Below are 18,909 nucleotides of genomic sequence, written 5' to 3'. Positions count from 1 at the left end.
TTCTCTGCCTTGGAGGTCTTGGATCTGGTGCTACAGTAAGGCCCATCTTCAGATGCCAAGCTACTTTGAGGGTTCTCTGGGTTACCCTGAATGTTCTGCCCATCAGCAGGTGTATTTGCTGATAGCTGTTTATCGGGTGAGGAGACATTTGTGTCCCAACTAGGAGGAGGTAAAGGGACAGCAATAGGAGGGGGAGAAGAGCCTGAGTAGATATTAAGCGGAGCTGGAGAAGGGGTGGAGAATGCAGCAGGTGGAGTATGCACTCGTGGTGGTGCAGAAGGAACTGGAGGAGATACTGAGTTTGTCATAGCTGAAGCTGAAGAGGTAGAAGAAGGAATTTGAGCAGGTGGTAATGAGATGGCAGCCGGGGGAGGAACCGGACCTGCCATTTGAGGTGCTTGAAGAAGAGGATTATAAGGTGGAGGGGCAGAAGGAGGCAAATAATCCAGGGGGTCCCTTCTTTTACTAGTTCTATCATCCCCTCCTTCATTCCCCTCTTTCTTCCTCTGTACCTTACAAATTCGCACCCCTTCATCCTCAACAGCACTCTTTAACCAGCAAGCCACATACAGTAATTGCTCAGGATCAGTATCACCTCGAGCTGTCAGATAATTATTTAATTGTTGACACATCCACTTATCCTTGGTCCCACACCAAGGCCATCCTCCTTGCACCTCTAATTCTGGCCACACTTCCATACAATAATGGATCATTTTCACTTTATCTAATCCCTCCGTGGCCTCTATAGAATCCCATTTTACTAACAGTTCCCCTAAGGGACTACTAGGAGGTATATCTCTCAGTCTCTTGCCAGTCTTTTTACTACTACAACATCCCATTTTTCAGGTCTCAATAAAAAAAATCCCAAAGGTGCCTCTACTGACCGAGAAACCCTTCTTTGAGGAGCCCCAGCCTCCTCCACTGAACTTCAAATTTCTGCCTGACGCTCAGGACTTTATAATGAAACAACTGCCCAATCTCTTGATTGCCCAACTTCCCAGCGTCAGGTCTTACATCTATCGGGACTTAAGCACACGAAGCCCCGGCCAAGAATCCGGGTCGTGCCTGACACCCTCAGTCAGGAAAAACAACTGCCTGATTTTTAGTTCGCCTAACCCGCCAATTTTTAGGCTTCACCGTATCAGGACTTAAAAGCAAACCGCAGCCTCCTTCGCTGGGGTTTGTGCCTGACTCCCTCTGTCAGGACTTACTTTGCCTGCAGGGCTTGTGAAACACCCGAATCCTTCTCGGGACTGACAAATCTTACTCGAATCCTTCTCGAGCCTTACAAAAGTGCCTGACCTCCCTTTGTCAGGACTTTGGGGTGCGTGCCACTCATACACAGTAATTCACTCCGCACGCCCGGAGTGGGGGGTCCCTTTATTCCCCCTTGGGAGACGACTCACTTGCGCTAATTCCACTCGCGTCCCCCTGTTCCTGGCCGCTTTTCTCGCGAAAAGCCGGAACCGCAGTACTGAGGGGTCCACTCTCGCTTCGAAGGTCCGGCTGCCGGCCCTCGTCTCACTCACACACACATGCGCACGTCTCCCACTCCCACCACCGAGTTTCTCACCAGTCCGGTGCTCCGGTGCTCCTCTGCGTCGCTGTCCTGAGCCGGTCCCTCTTGGTCCTGGTAGCCAGCTGTCCTCTGAAGATCCAAGATGGCCAGTCCTGAGTCCTCTTGCGGCGTGGCTATCCCGGACGAGTCCCCAGCTGAAATAAACAAGGGCCAGGAGACTTCTTCTCCTGTTTAATGCCTTTATTAAAAGTGATCAGCTCAGGATTGGGTAGCTCGGCGGGGCTGCAGTCTCCCGTCGTCTCTCCCAGGGCGACTCAGAGGAGGAGGATATGCACAGCTCTGTCCACCAGGGGCAGAGCTGGGGATCAGATCCTCTTGGGAGCCTTTAGGGCTTGATCCCATAAGATGTTGCTCGGTCCGGGTCTCCAGACCCCCCCAGTCCTGGCTCGGGGGATCTCGAGGACAGGGTGAGGAACGATGAAGGTTTCCCGCATCTCTGCAGGCTCAGCACTTGGTTCCTCACGTCTAGACATCACTCCAGTCTCTTAACTCTTAGGTGGCTCGTTGTTTTTGGGGTTTCTCCACGAGTTTGGAGATGGGGGTCTTACAAAGCATTCTGGTCTTGCGAGTCACTTTGCATAACCCCCCCCACCTTCTCAGGTATCTTCCCTATTCTGAGAAAGGTAAAACTTAGCCTTGGGCAAGGTCCCCACTCAGGAGAAGGGCTATTACCTCGCCCCAGCCAGGGCTTTTACTAATACAAAGACAACCATTAACGACAACGACCCGTGATTACAATAACAAAACACACAGAACTTGGGCAGGGCCAGTGGTCTGGCTGCCTTTTTGAAACTTTTTCTCATAAAAAATATTAACCGAGTTTTTGTTCATAACAAGCAGCACCCCCTGCCCTGCTCAGGGTGGCTCCTTCTCCCCACAGCTTCTCCCCAGCGCTGGAAGCAGGTCCCCGGGCCTGAGAGCTGTCCCTGGCAGGCAGCAGAGTCCCTGCCCCAGCACAGCGCCCTGGGCTGCAGGACCCTGCTCTGCAGGACAGCCCTGGGCACCCCTGGCTGCAGCCCCAGCTGCTCAGCCCTGCAGCAGAGCCTGGCAACAGGAGCTGCCTTGGGCTGTGCCTGGGCTGGGGCAGCAGGGAAAGCCAGCTCAGCCATAGGGCCACAGCCCTGCCCTGAAGCAACTCTGAGAGTCCTCCTGAAAGGTCCTAAAAGCTGTGGGATGTGCCAGCTCCAGGAGATCCCTGCCAGAATTGCAGCTTCTCTTCCCACAGCCAGGGAATGACTGTTTCAAACCTGGGCTGATTTCTGCTCTAGCAAGCCCTGAGTGAGCTCTGCTCTGTGCTCCCAGCCCAGGCTGAGTTTAACCCCTCTGTGCCTCTCTGCTGTGCTGGGCTGCCTGTGGGCAGTGCCCCCAGCCCTGCTGCGCTGTGCACAGGAGCTGCTCCTGGCCAGAGCTGTCTCTCTGCAGCGCTGCCCTTGCCAGGAGCTGCCTCTGCGCTGGGAGCCTCTCTGTAGCTTTTTCAAAGGACTTTGGGTTTTGCTTTTGCCATAAATTTCTGAAAGGTTTGTGCAATCATGGCCACCAATTACCTGCTTTCATTAGTCCCTGGAGAGGCTTTGTCAGAAGCAACACTCAGTGGAGGTCATTAATGTTTCAGGGTACTTGTTATTTTAAGGTACTTGGTGTTTCTCTTTTGATCCAGACTCTGTGAGAGGTTTGTGCAATCATGGCCCCAATTATCTGCTTTAATGAATCCCTTGAAACCTTTGTACTGACACTCAGTGGGGCTCATTAATACTTTGAGATACTCAAGGTGTTTAAGGTACTTTATGGATTAAAGAATACTTTTAGATACTTTTAAGGATTTTCCTTCCCACACTGACTCTTTGAGAGGTTTTTGTGCCATCCTGGCCTCCAATTCTCTCCTCCAAAGTGTCCATGAGGATCCTGTGTTGGGTATCTTCCCCCTTTCTGTTTTACAACATAGATGGAACTAAAATAATTTTGTAAGACTTTCTAAAAGGATCCAAAAAAACATGGGACAATTAACAAGACAAAACAACAACTAAGAGAATAGTTATGGTTTAGCTAGATATCATCCAACCCTTTAGTCCTTGGATTGGAAGAGTTTATTGAACCAGTCTTTGTTTTCCACTTGAAGCTTCTTGAACCCTTCCTTCAGTACCTGAATGCTTTTGTGGATTGACTTGCTGTGGCTGGAGAGGTTTATGCAACACATGCCCTCAGAGTCTACACAGCCATGCCTATGTGCCCAGAGTAAAACCTCTATCGTTGTTCTGCAAGGTGGCATGTCTGATGGTCTCTATGTCTGAGAGCAGGCCACTCAGTGTGAGGGAGGTAGGATTGGTTTGCTTACTTAACAGGCATCCAAGATGGACTAATTGTCCTAAAGCTTTAGCTGCAGCCACCCAAGGTAGTCCAAACTGGGGACCATCTGATACCTGGACTGAAGCTTTCAAAGCCATCTCTTTGATATCATCCAACACTTCTCTGGGGGTATCTGCTGCTTGATCATCTGGTAGACTTCTCCAGCTAGGTGGTTGATTGTCAATTCCGCCCTTGCCTCATTATTAGCATAGTCTGCTATTAATTGATTTAGTAAACACTTCCATCCCCCTTCCCACAGGGTGTATTCTGCAGGTGATAACAACATGGTAATAATATATTTTAAATCAGAGAGGGTTAAGACATGTGCTGTAAACATGGCCCTCATTAGGCCATTAAAACAAGGTTAAGTCCTTCCTATGGTCTTTAGCTGCCCTACACAGATCCTTGATTTTCCTGTAAACCAATGGCTGATACCTGGGATTCTGCCCCCTTCTTTCATAACATCCCAGGGCAATGAGGGGTTTCAAGACTATTTGCCAGTCTCTTTCCTTAACTGCTTATTTCTGGATCCTTTCCTAGGGATCTTCTGGGGTTGAGGGGCAAGGTGGCTCTGTGGAATCCAAACTGTCTTCTGGGGAGGAAGAATATCTTGGAGCAGAAACATTCAGACTAGAAATAGTGTGACCGTTGGGCATCGTATCTTTGATCATGGGGTTATATTGTTGCCAGAGGGTGAGGCAAAGGCCACTGCCACTTTGTCAGGTGTTGGGAAGGAAGGGCCTTGATTTAGGATGGTGGACTTCCGGGGTGGAGTTCTGGAGGCATGGCCCAGGATGAAGGTGGAATGATTGACAGTGGGGACATGACCTGAAGTTGTGGGGGTGGAGTCTAGAGGTTCGTTCAGGGTGAAAGAGAAGGTTGTGGTAGCAGGAAGTGGAGGAGCCAAGATGGAGGGAGGATGGTCAGGCTCCCGAGCCACATTTGGGCTCCTTCCATCTTGACTCTCCCAGGCATGATGCTCCAAGACAGCATGGCCATTGCCATCTTGGACCAATGCGGAAGGTCTGAGAAAGGCAGGTTTAAGGGGAGGTCCCAAGTTAGGAGTGACCAATGGATTGAGTTTTTGACACGCTGCTTGCTGGTGAAGGGTCTCAAGGATGGTGTGGAAGATGGGGAGCATGGAGGGTGCAATGGGGTCCCTTTTGATCGAAAGGTTGTACAACTTAACTCCCACTGAGTCCCAAAATTCTGTGGCATGAATTTCGCCAGCAGAGGCATCGGGAAAATATTTAACGATCCATCTCATTATTGATTTTATTTGGTTCTTTGAAAATATTATGTCATTGTTAGTGAGAATTAAAACATCCATATATGCTCCTTTCTACTTTGGACATCTGGCTGCCCATTTTTCTCTGTCTCTGCCTTATGGGTAAGAGCCACAAGAACATCCCAAATCAACTATGGGACGTGGGTGCATATTGTAAATACACAGTGGCAAAATGGGCAATAAATGTCTTGCATTTCCCCAAACCCATCTGCAATCCTATGCAGGTGAAACCCTCATTGTCCCTGCCGATCCTAGCCAAGGTCCCTCAAAGCAACGATGAATCCGCCTGGCACAATCCAAAATCCCGGGGAGCACTGGCCTATCCATCAGCTAACCCCAGCTGACGTGACTGAAACAGGGAGCCCTGAATGTCATGGTCCCTGTTCAGGTGCCAAATGTCACAATGAAGGTGGCTGCAGAAAAGCTCTCTGGTTCCTGGACTTCAGGGCGAGAGAGGCAAAAATGAAAAGGAGCGGATTTGATGGAGTTGTTTAAAAGGAACTTTAATAACAGGGTGAAAAACAATAAACATGGAGAAATCAAACACAGTACGAGGGGCAGGATCCAAAACCCGAGACAAAGGGGAAGCAACAACATGTACACTTGGGGATAGAACACTCTAGAACAATAACCATATAGGGGAAACAAGTAACCAACAGGGGAGGAGAACTTGGACAAGTTAGCAGAACAACACTAAAGGCTTATGGGGGAAATCTCAAGCTCACCCTAAGTTAAACAAATGATTCCTAGGAGTTGAAACTCACGCTCAGCTCTTTTGGTGTAAAATCTGTCTGACTGAGTTACAGCTGGGCTGACTACCACACTGCTGCTTTGCTTTGGTCCCTTGGGACCATGTGGCCCAACAGAGCCACAATGATGCCCTTGGTTCCACAAGGCTCCACAGTGTCACAATGGTCCCTTGGATCCATGGTGCTCTGAAGTGCCACAATGGCCCCTTCATTTCAGAAGGCTCCAAAATGTCACATTGGTGTCCACAGGGAGGAAACCACAGAGCCCTCATATTTCAGGAGCTGATGAACAGCAACCACCAGTGGCCAAGGCAAGCCTGACCTTTCTGTCCTGGCAGGTTTGCTTGGAGCAGCCCTTAGATATTTGAAATTATGAATGCAGAGTCCTATTTTAAAACATTTGTGCATGGAGAAGAGGGATGTTTTTTTTTTTCATAAAAAGAAAAGCACAGAGCCCTTTCCAGTTGAGACGGAGTGGAGATCCATTCTGAATTAGGTGAAGTGCCTGGAAGAGGTGAGAGGTCTGTAGGGCCAAAGCTGAAAGAAAAGCCGCATTCCAGAGACAGCAAGGAGACAGAGAAAGAAAAACAGAAATTACTGCAAGGTCGATCTGCCCCAGACCTAGGAATTCCTCTGATAAAGAAGAACTAGTGCTAAATGTCACGCGGAATGAATATGTATGAACTTATTGTGAAACTGTATGCATATGCATTTGGGAGGGGGATGAAAGACGACCTGAGGTCTTCAGAGGTACGCATGCCTTGTTGGGGGACTTGCGTCCGGCGCGTGTCGTAAATAAACATACCGGGCTTTACAACTTTTATAAAGTTGTGAGGTTTCTTCTTTTCTCCGCAAAACATTATGGCGAGCCAAGCCAGGAGTTCTCTGTCCCCGCAGGGGCAGGGGGGATAGACGGACCTCCAAGGCGCGCCCTAGGATTTTTTCCTGGTGGGGCTCCGCTCGTCTCAACTTGCCACCTGCGAGGACAGACAAGGACCTGCTGGCCTGCGGAGGAAGATACGGTATGTACTGAGGGGCCCCTGGGGGAGGGAAAGGAGAGCAAGGGAGTAAACCACCCGGAGACGTCTGGGTTCAGCTGATAGAGCAGCTGTATTAGTGACGGGGTTCATCGTTCTGATAGAGCAGACCACTAAGTGGCTCTGGGGGTGAGCTGGGTGAACCCGTGTATGTGTGTTGGGGGTTCATAGTTCTGATAGAGCAGAACCGCTAGAGGCTCTGGGGGTGAGCCGGGTGAACCCGTGTATGTGTGTTGGGGGTTCATAGTTCTGATAGAGCAGAAGTGTTGAGCCCGTGTGTGTTTTGTTTGTATGTGTGTGTGATGTCCGGACACTGTGTTGCTGTATGGTTAATGTGTGCATTGTGTAGTCGGTGCACTGTGTTTCTAATCGTGCAAGTGTATAAGTGTATGGTGTATAAAAGAGAATAAATCTACAGTGCGGAGGGGGCCAGTACTACCCGTGTTTGAAGCAGCTGAGTGAGGCCTGAAGCGCCGGCTGCAGCAGGCTGCGGGGGCAGGGACAGAAGTGCCCCGCAGAGAAGCGAGTGGAAGAATGTCAGTGATGGTACTTATCGTGTTTAAATGTAGTGATTTGTGTAGATCTGGTACATTTTAACTGTGAGTATGAGTATGAGCTCAGAGAGTTCCTTTGCCTTGGATGTTTGATTTTGATTATGTTCAAGAAAATTGATGTGAGTAAATGCTGAATTATGGTATGCTATGTTGTGTTGAGAAAAGTGAGCACTTTGAGAGATATGCCCTTTCCATGTGGTTTTGTGTGGTGATTTTCTTCCGCTGCATTGTGATAATTTGATTCTCAGATTGTATAGTAGTGTTTGTGGAGATTTTAAGATTTTGTTGCAACAAGAGTGGCATTTTACATAGGAGAACTATAGTACCGTGATTTATGCTTAATTACAATAGAGTTAAAGGAATTCCAAGAATTCCCCCCCTCACAGCAATTCAAGCCTTGGCTCTAGCGAATTTGAGATAAAGGGGGGGTGCGGGTGCGAGTGTTTGTGTCTGTGGGCATATCAGAGTTTTGGCTGTGACTAGCACAGCCTTTTTGCAAAGCAGTAAAACAAGTGTAAGTAGACACAGGGCTTAATTAGATTGTGCAAGAAGAGAACTAGAAAAGACTGATATTTTGTTTGATCAGAATATAGTGTCTATATCACGTTTTTGATTAGCATGCTGTGTGAGGTGACAGTGGCTGTCCCCTGGGCACAGGGACAGCTCTGGCTGCCCCGTCTCCCCAGGGAACACGGGAATGGCCTGTGAGCAAAAGCTGGATGTGCAGTTATTATTGCAGTGCGGTGTTTATGAGAAACGCTGGTTTTGCTGTTCTAATAAGTGTCAGGGCACATGTAAATTAGAAGTTTCTGGTCAAGCGGATTCAGAACCTAAGGTCTTAGAACTTGTGTGTGGGAACCACATCTGATACCTGCCACCTGGAGCTGTGTGTATAGGAGGAAAGTTGAGAAACTACTGTGAAGGTCTGTAAAAAGGTTTGAGTAGAAGCGAGACAGGGCAAGGAGAAATAAATAATGAGAACTGACCAGAGCAAAGAGGTTCCTAAATTAGCCCCTTTTGGGAGGGGCTCACTGGGAGAAGGCTGCCAGTAGGAGCAGCTCAGAAAATAAAAAGATTTATAATACTTCATTGCTGTTAGTACTGTTTTAAAATAGGAGGATAAACGGGATAGAGTTTTGTATGCTGAAATGTCTTTGTGTTTTAAGGAATCACCCAGATTTCTTGAAAAGGGAAAGCAAGGTAAAGAGAAAGCAAATCAAACATGTTGTTCAGCATGCAGCATAAGATAGCAATGTATGAAATCAGGCAAGGATTATCGTGCTGAAATGCAAAGCAATCACAGTTCACAAAATGAGTACATATGATTTGCTAAAGGCTCCTCCCAAGGTAAGGGAGGAAAGGTAAAGATGACCTCCCCAAAAGGGAAGAATTTTTGTCGACACAAGGGCCATATATTCAGTTTTAAATAAAACTTTAGTACCTGTGGAGAATGTTTATGTTGTAGTGTGGGGAATGAACAACTGGCCAGTCTGAGAAGGCATACTTTTGCAAACCTTTAAAGTAACATGTGTACTATGTGTACCTAAAAGCTTCTGTACAATTCGCTCAATTTGCTAAACATTCTCAAATGAGAAAGGTTACTCTGGAGGCAAATGATATAAAGATGTTTGGCTTAACATTAACAGACACTGAAATTAAGAAAGACATTAGTAAGGAGATATTAGAATAAGTAAACAAGTGTTTTCAAGGGTATGGGCCTCTGCTGTACCAGGGAGACTGAAAGATGCTCCCCCATGAGCATCAAGTTTAAGGAAAGAACACAACTAGTGAGAACTGAGTAGTACCCTCAAAAGGAAGATAAGGAAGGAATCAGCCCAATAACTGATAGTACTGGATTAAGGGCTGTCAATAAGATAACACAGAATTTATACCCTGTGGTAGCAAATCCATATACCTTACTAACTTGTTTAACACCTGAGCTAACCTGGTTCACTGTTTTAGGCCTAAGAGATGCCTTCTTTTGCCTCCCTATCCACGAAGCCAGCCAGAAAATTTTTGCATTCAAACACAAGCTCACATAGTCCATGTGCCTGAAGGCTTCAAGATTCCCCACTCCGATTGGAGAACAGCTTGCAAAGACCCAGAGTCCCGGGAAGATCCACAAGAGGAAAGGAGGCTGTTGCAGTATGTGGACAATCTTCTAGTAGCCACTCGGACGAGGGAAGCAAGAGAAGCCTGGACGGTAAGCCTTTTGAATTTCCTAGGACTCCAAGGACGCAGAGTCTCAAAGAAAAGGCACAGGTAGTGAAACAGAAGGTAATCTACCTGGGGTAAGAAGTGAGTGCGGAGCAGCAGACTTTAAGGCAGGGAAGCCCAATGCCAAACCCTGAAACCCCAGACAATGAAAGAACTCCGAACCCTCTTAGGCATGGTAGGGTAGTGCCAGCTCTGGGTTTATAATTATGGACTGCTCGCCAGACCCCTCTATGCTCTTATTGCCAATGGAAACAGAGATCTCCAGTGGACACAAGACACCACATGGGCCTTTCGCCAGCTACAGAGAGTGCCCTCATGTCGGCTCCAGCTTTGAAACTTCCAGATGTAAGTAAACCATTCTTTCTATTTTTCCACGCAAGGAATTGCCCAGGGAATACTGGCTCAGGACTTGGACCCTTACTGAAGGGCAGTTGCTTACTTCTCTAAGCAACTAGATGCAACAGCCAAAGGATGGCCAGGTTGCCTCAGAGCTGTAGCAGCAGTTGTGCTGAATATTCAAGAGGCATGCAAGTTTACCCTGGGACAAAAATGACTGTGCTAGTGTCCCACACAGTGTCCGCAGCACTGGAAGTAAAGGGTGGCCACTGGCTCTCACCACAGAGGTTTCTGAAATGCCAGGCCATCATGGTAGAGCAAGACGATGTAGAGATAGTGGTGACTAATATTGTCAACTCAGCTTCTTTTCTCAGTGGACACCATAGTTGCCTAGAGACCACCGAAGCTACCTACTCCTGCCACCCAGGCTTAAGGGACATTCCTCCGGACGATGCAGAGACCTGGTTCACTGACAGGATAATTGCCCCGACCTGTGCCCTGGAAAGGGCAAAAGGGAGGAGAATAACCATCTACACAGACCCAAGGAATGCATTTGGAGTCATACATGCACATGGAGCCATCTGGAAAGAGAGGGGACTGCTGACCTCACAGGGAAAGAAGAGACAATCCAGCTGCTGGAAGCAGTTCAGCTACCTGAAAAGGCATATTAAGGCACACTAGAGAGTGAGCTTAAAATTGGAGGAAAGAAATGAGCTGGCGGATGGAGAGGCAAAGAAAGCAGCAAAGGGTGAGGTACAGATTTTCCTCGAAGGTAAGCCATAATACAATAATACTAACCAAAAGAGATGTACAACTGCAAGGGGTGGGCTACCATTGAAAGAGAGCTAGTAATCCCTTCCCATTTTCGTGGTTACGAGTGAAGGAAGGGCACTAGAACACACACCAGGGCCTAACTACTTAAAAGCCTTTTATAGAGTGTGGCTCCTTTCTCAAAATGACCAAGGCTGCGAGTGATACTGAGTGCATTGAAATGAAGTGTTGACTTTGAAGCAGTAATTTCCACAGGCTTTCTAGAACACACATCTGATTGAAACAATCGTTGTATTGTTGTCAGGAATTTATATGCCACTATCACTCAGGTAAGCCGACAATGAGATCCTTGCCTCCAGACTAACCCCAAAATACCCCCCGGCCGAAACTCGGTCAGACTGGGAGAGGCCATGGGCCTGTACAGCAGTGGCAAATCAACTTTTAGAACTCCCAAGGAAAGGGGGGTATCAGTATTTACTGGTATTGATAGATACATTTTCAGGGTGGCCAGAAACATTCCCCACCAGAACTGTCAAAGCTCAAGAGGTGACCAGATTATTTTTTATAAGGAATAATACCACGCTTCAGAGTTCCAGCCACGATATCCTCAGATAAAGAATCACATTTCATTTCCAAAATAGTGCAACAGATTAGTAGCCATCTGGGCATAGATCAGGAACTTCACACCCCATACCACCCCCAATCAAGCGGCCAGGTGAAGAGAATTAATCATTTGATTAAGCAGCAAATCATAAGACTGGGGCAAGAAGTTAATCTACCCTAGCCCAAGCTCTTCCACTAGCACTATTGCAAATTCAAACTAAACCTTGAGCTAAAGGAATGCTGAGTCCTTTTAGAATGCCTTACAGAAGACCATATAGAATACAAAGGGAATGTCCAGAATGTCCACCTACATGGTGGCATTAAGCAAACAGCTCAGAGTAATTGAGAAACATGTGGCTGGAACTCGGAGCAGGGAGTTAGATAGCCTGGGGATGATGTATATGTTAAGTCTCTTACAGAGAAGACTTCGGAACCACAGTGGGAGAGACCACTGCAAGTACTTCTCACCACCCTCACTGAAATCAAAATCAAGGAGCAGAATGCCTGGATTCATCACTCTCGGGTGAAGAAGGCCCAGAAACCCCTTAAGGAGTGACGCCAGGAAACAATGAACTGAGATTAAAACTTACTCGGGCAAAATGAGTATATTGCGGTCGGGAGTAGCTCATATTTTAGTTTGTAGAATTGTATTGTGTGTAATCATAACTGAAGTTTCAGAACTTAAGAGTACCTCTGTTCAAAGTAATGCTAAATAGCCTTGGTCCCTGGCATTTAATCAGTATACTGGATCCATAGGAAAACCTTCTGAGATAAAAGATTTAAACATATCTACTGTAGTAATCCACGAGAATCAGATATGTGAGGAGCAAGAATGGCAAGAACAGGAACTGTGGACTCTTCAAGGAATCAGAGGAGAAGAAATCAAAGTAGGGTGCCAGGTCATCAATAGGGTAGCTTATGAGAGACCAGATGTAATTAGTGTCTGAACCTCCCCTGGTGTATATGAACACCAGGAAGTCTGTGGTAACCTAAGTGAATCAGACTGTTGGTGTAATTTCACCTTGATACAGCCTGTAGAAGTGACCTGCCTTTGAGCTCGAATTAATATCAGACTTTCATTTGAATTCAAAGTAGATGTGACTGAACAACAGCTATTATTCAATCCAGAATGGTCTCTCAAATGTGTGGAGTTGATAATGCAAATTAACATCTCAAAAATCCAACCAGCCTGCTCCTCCTTCCTAAAAACTCCCTTTGAGGGCTGGACACTGCACTTTTTACCACAGCAGGGCCTTATACACCCCATACTAGTTCAGACTAAAACAGGCATATCTCAGGAGCAGAACAAGAAAGGAAGGAGCCAGCTCTCCTGGTGCCTAAAACCAGGAACACCAAGAAATCAGTTTCCTTAGGTCATTTTCCAAGCCGGTTAGCTGAACACCCAGGCAATGACTGGTAAAGGGTGCTGAACTGCAGGTGGTAAATTAACCCAAGCAAGGAATTTGATTTTATTTATTTATAGCTATCCCCTTTCCTACTGAGATTTAGATCAGTGATTGTCCCAGTCTGAAGCAGTTAGATTCTGCTTAAAAGAGGTAGAGAGAGACCCCCCTCAGAGCTCAGCAGCAGGCTGTAAGATTTTGAGCATCACTTTTGTGCTGAGTGTTTCAAGTAGCAGAAACCTGATCCCAGTTTCTTCTGAGGCACTGCAATGAATTTAAGCTCTTCTCTCAGACTTCCCCCTTCATTATTTACTTGAGGCTTGGACCTGAAGCTAGGGGCAAGGTGGGTGAAGTTTTGTAGACCAAGAGAGACATTCCTGCTTGCCACACATCTGGGAAATCAGGTGCTCTGGAGGGGGAAGGAGATTCCTGAGGTCTCTACATTTCAGAACAAACATCTGCCTCAAATATGACCTAAACCTCTGTCAGATACACTTCTGAAGTGTGTCTGAATTTGCAGTGTGAGCCAGCACATCCCTCTGGCAGGGAGGGATGGTCATAAACAGAAAGCAGTTCCTGTTCCCCATAACAAACATCTAACTGGCATATTAGGGACAAGATTAGGAGTTTTAAATGGAATTGATTCAGAAATACTGATGAATAAACTGGCCACTGCAGCAGGTAGCCTAACAAAATTGAAGCAGCCTTTATAGTAATCTCTATTGGCATTAGGAACTAGCCAGTGACAGATTTCAAAAGTACTGCCAAAGTAAGGAAGTATGAAAAGGCCGGGGACCAAGACCACAAGTTGATAGTAGAAACACTTAGTATAGTACAAGATAATGTGTCTTTAGCTTTCAGTTGTATACAAGCACAGTTATGGATACAAGCAACAGCAGCTCTGATCATATGGGAAAGGGGTGAAGGTAATTTTCCAGCTAAAATTCAAGAAATTGTGTGGGATAATGCACTTGATATTGAAAGGAAGTTTCAATCCTGGCAGACTATGGTGAATTTCACCTATGATCCTGTTTCTAATGTGGCAACTGCCTTTGTGCTTACCATACATAATGCCACTGTTTATGTTGTCCATCCCATCATTGCTCTAGGATCAAACCATGAAAAAACAATACTCTATCCTTCAGAACATAGAGTATGGGCACGAAAGATGAATGGAAAGTGGCAGACAGTAAACTTAGAATCCTGCATTACTAGAGAACAGATGGGATTCATTTGCAAAAGCAATACTATTAATGCTCAGGATGTGTGTTTGGACACTGAACAGAGTATTTGTCCCTTCAAAGTCCATCCAGTCACTGACCAGAAAACTGTGCTCGTATATACTGGAAAAGGGGGTATGCTTGAGAACTGCTTGTGCTGCTGTAAAAATTGATAGCAATGATGTTATTCTGTCTAGTAGAAACCATTCTAATCTCTGTATATGTAATTTTGTTAAGATTAATGGATGTGATCTTTGGGTTGTCACCAACTGCGAATAGAATCTTTAATAAGTTGTGTCACCCCATTGTAGTCTTACTAATATTAGTTGGGATAAGTTTAGGACTATCTATTATATTGTTAATTTGGTACTGGAGAATGCTACAACAAATAGCTGTACTAACATCTTTGTCAAAAGCACACGGTGAAGCACTAAAAGACACTTACTGTTGTGAAAGTTTTCATTAAGTAAAAGAATTTACTTATTTCCTAGGAAAGGGGGGAATGAGACGGAGTGGAGATCCATTCTGAATTAGGTGAAGTGCCTGGAAGAGGTGAGAGGTCTGTAGGGCCAAAGCTGAAAGAAAAGCCGCATTCCAGAGACAGCAAGGAGACAGAGAAAGAAAAACAGAAATTACTGCAAGGTCGATCTGCCCCAGACCTAGGAATTCCTCTGATAAAGAAGAACTAGTGCTAAATGTCACGCGGAATGAATATGTATGAACTTATTGTGAAACTGTATGCATATGCATTTGGGAGGGGGATGAAAGATGACCTGAGGTCTTCAGAGGTACGCATGCCTTGTTGGGGGACTTTCGTCCAGCGCGTGTCGTAAATAAACATACCGGGCTTTACAACTTTTATAAAGTTGTGAGGTTTCTTCTTTTCTCCGCAAAACACAGTGAGGAAGGTAAAGGGAGACGAGCACATCCTATTGATGATCTTTGTCTCAAATTTATTGATCCAGCTTACATACTTTTATAGTAGTCTTAATTAAGCTCATACATATTGCAAAAACCGAGCTCATCATTGGTTACAGATTACATGCCAACCCCTCCTTTGTTGCTAATACCTGTGGTTTTCTTGTTGAGGCTAATACTTGTTTTTTATATCCTGCTGTTGACTACATTCAAGGACTCCATGTTTTTCACCGTGTTTTTCTCATTATTTGATCAAGGTTGCAGTGTTTTTGTTTTTCTTGTAATCAGAAGGCTGAGAACTTACTACTTACAGCTGCTTTTTACTGCTTAACAAGCTGTATATGATCATGGCCTTTTTCGTCAAGCCATGTCTGAACAAAACTCTCCAACATATCCCCTGTTTTTCTTTTTGTGCAAGGAGGTTAGTCTGCCAGGTTTTTTCTATCATTCTACTGACCATATTTTGAATACAATTAAAAATACAAGGCAAAATAAGCAAAACCATTAAAAGCACACCTACTATCCCCATAGCATATGTCACAAGGATCCTCAGCCACGGTCCAAGCAATGGCTTTTACCCCAAAGGGTTAAAACCACCCCCAACTGAGCCACAATGTCCTGCCCTATAAGGCATTGCACAGTAGGTGGTAATTTGACTAAGAAAAAGAAAGCTGTTAGCTGTTTTCCATTCATGCGAACCCAACCCGGAGAGGAGGAGAACGGCTAGCCAGGGTAAAGCCTCCAACCCCGGTCACTGTGGTGGTTGCTGGCTGCAAAGGCCAGTGTTGAGGCCAACAGCTAGGGCTAATAATGCTGGAATCTGCTCCAGTGTCCAGCAAGCCTGAAAAATGATCCTTTTTGTCCTTGAAATTCCACTTCCACCCTTTTCTTGGGTCTCTCAGAAAGGTTTGAAGTCAGCAAGGTAAGTCCTCCGGTGGATCCAAAACCATTTTCTCCCCTCTCTTGTCCTTTTATAGCCTGTAATCCCTTAGTCATTTGCTCAAGTGGCACCAGTTGAGCCATTTCAGTCCTTTGTTAATTTGGAGTGGTGGGAAAGGGGTATGCACCACAACCATAATTTCTCCTGTATAGTCCACATCAATGACGCCAGGCAGAACAAATAATCCCAACACAGACACAGATGATCTTCTGAAAGGCAAAGCACTCACCGCGTGACCCTGTATAACAATAGGTCCCTGAATCCCTGTCGGGATTTTTTGTGGGTGCGGGGTCGTCAACATAACATCTACAGCGGCTGCCGGGTCCAAGCCAAGGCTCCCTGTGGTGGCAGGTTGGAGACAGGAGGGGGTGCTGATGCTGCAGCGACAACTTGTGTCGGTGGGCAGTCACTGCGGTTCGGGCTCCTTTTAAAGCTTCCCAATCTCTGCTTGCAGGTGCCCGTATTGTGGGTGTCCGAGCGGCATTTTTGGCACCAACTAGCTGTTGGAGCCAGTGCAGCTGACGCTTGAAGTGGCGCAAGAGCAGCTAACACCTGATTTTGAGAGGTCTTTGCTTGTTCTTCTAAGCCTAGCTCTAATTGTGCTATGCATTCATTTACAAGCCCTTGCCAATGAGCATTGAATAACAACTGCTGATGTTGAGTAAATATCAATTTAGCTATTCCCCGACAATCATTTACCAAGAGAAGGCTGGTATCAAAAATATAGTCTAACATTTGTTTGGCTGGCTCACTTTTCACTCCAAATTGACTAACAGTAGATCTCAGCTGAGATAGTAATTTCCAGTCAAGGGCTGTAATGGTAGCCTGCATGCCCCCTCCCTCCTGCGGATTGAATACAACAGGACAAGCCAGCTGGGTAGCAGCGCTAATAACCTCATCATCCCCTTTCTCCATGGCTTCTCTTGCCAGTGCAGCCCAAGCCCCCCTCCGTTTCCTCGCAGTAGCCTCCACTAGGGAGGGAGGCTTTCTGCCCCAGGGATCGGCTCATTGAATTTGTGGGAGCTTATCGGGTGGTTTTGGCCACGGCTCCTGTTCTTCAGGGGGTGCGGAAGCCTCAGAAGCACGCTCTATACCCAGTCCTGGCGATGTCGAGGAGTACGGCAAGAAAGCAAAACCACCGTCCTAACTGCAGGGGCTAGGGGAGTACCCGCGTCCTGATTATAATCTTTATTATGGCCATGTGCAGCTGTTGCCTGTTTGGCTGCTTTTCTCTCGGCCTGATGCTGTAACATCTCATTGTGAACCACCCTCCATAATTTACCTAACTTCTTGGCAGTTTTATCATCCTATTAAGTGGCCTCCCACAATAAATCACCGAGTTTACGCCACTCTGTTAACTCATGAACAGTGTGGGGGTTAATAAAAATTCCCTTAGCGTACCCATAGGCTAAAAGCCCTGGTAAATCCTTTTGTAAATCTATTCCCCTAACCTGCTGTTTTTGTAAAAAGGCAGTAAATAGATCATATGCTGCTTGCCTTTCCATACCTAAATCATCAGCGCTGTTGCAGCTCTTCAAGGTCGCGGCAGCACGTATTGGCCGGGCTCGTCTATACGACACCCAGGGCACGGCGTGTCTCAGCTTCTTTTTTCTGCTTTTTTCTCCACGCTTATTTGCTGTTCTGGCTGCTTCAGAACCCGACCCGGTTCATCACTCCTCCGTGGTCTGTCGCCATATCAGGTCGAGTTCACCATTTGAGGAAGGTAAAGGGAGCCGAGCACATCCTATTGATGATCTTTGTCTCAAATTTATTGATCCAGCTTACATACTTTTATAGTAGTCTTAATTAAGCTCATACGTATTGCAAAAACCGAGCTCATCATTGGTTACAGATTACATGCCAACCCCTCCTTTGTTGCTAATACCTGTGGCTTTCTTGTTGAGGCTAATACTTGTTTTTTATATCCTGCTGTTGACTACATTCAAGGACTCCATGTCTTTCACCGTGTTTTTCTCATTATTTGATCAAGGTTGCAGTGTTTTTGTTTTTCTTGTAATCAGAAGGCTGAGAACTTACTACTTACAGCTGCTTTTTACTGCTTAACAAGCTGTATATGATCATGGCCTTTTTCTTCAAGCCACGTCTGAACAAAGCTCTCCAACATTCCAGTGTTTGAAAAATAGGTGAATTCTGCCCATCAGGAGTCAAAGACCAGCCAGACCTGTCTGTCCTAGCAACTTTTGTCTAGGAGCAATCCTTTAATGCACAGAAATTTGGATGTGGAATCCTAATTTTGGACATAGATGCCTGAAAAAGATGGACAGTTCTTTCCCATAAAAAGAGGAGCCCAGAGCCCCAGTGTTTCAGGGGCAGATGGGAGTGGCCTTCCACATTCCAAGGTCAGCCATACCTGTCAGGTGACCCCTGGGAGGCCAAGGCAGCCACACCTATTTCATGTTCCCTTGGTTCCACAGGGCCCTGCAGTGTCACAATGGCTCTTTGCTTCCATGAGGCCTTGCAGTGCCACAATGGTTCTCTTGCTTTCATGATGCCCTCAGGTGTCGTAATGACCCCTTGATTACACAAGTCCTTAAAGATCTTAATGGTCTCCATAGTTCCACAAGGCCCCACAGTGTCCTAATGGTCTATTGGTTCCATGAAGCCTCACTGTGTCCGATGGCCCCTTGGTTACATTGGGGCCCAGTAGTGCAACAATGATTCCCTTGGTTCCACAAGTTCCCATTGTGTCAGAATGATCCCTTCCTTCCATGAGGCCCTGCAGGGTCTCAATGGTCTCCAAGATTCCATGGGGCCTTACAATGCCACAATGCTCTCCATGGATCCACGGTGCCTCGCAGGATCACAACGGCCCTTTGGCTCCACCAGGCCCTGAAATACAGCAATGGCCTCTTGGTTCCACAAAGTCCCACTGCTTCACACTGGCTCCTTGGGACCATGCAGCCCAACAGAGCCACAATGATGTCCTTGGT

The sequence above is a fragment of the Ammospiza caudacuta genome, chromosome 4, assembly GCF_027887145.1.
Source record: "Ammospiza caudacuta isolate bAmmCau1 chromosome 4, bAmmCau1.pri, whole genome shotgun sequence".
Lineage (NCBI taxonomy): Eukaryota > Metazoa > Chordata > Aves > Passeriformes > Passerellidae > Ammospiza > Ammospiza caudacuta.
This window is presented reverse-complemented; position numbering follows the sequence as displayed.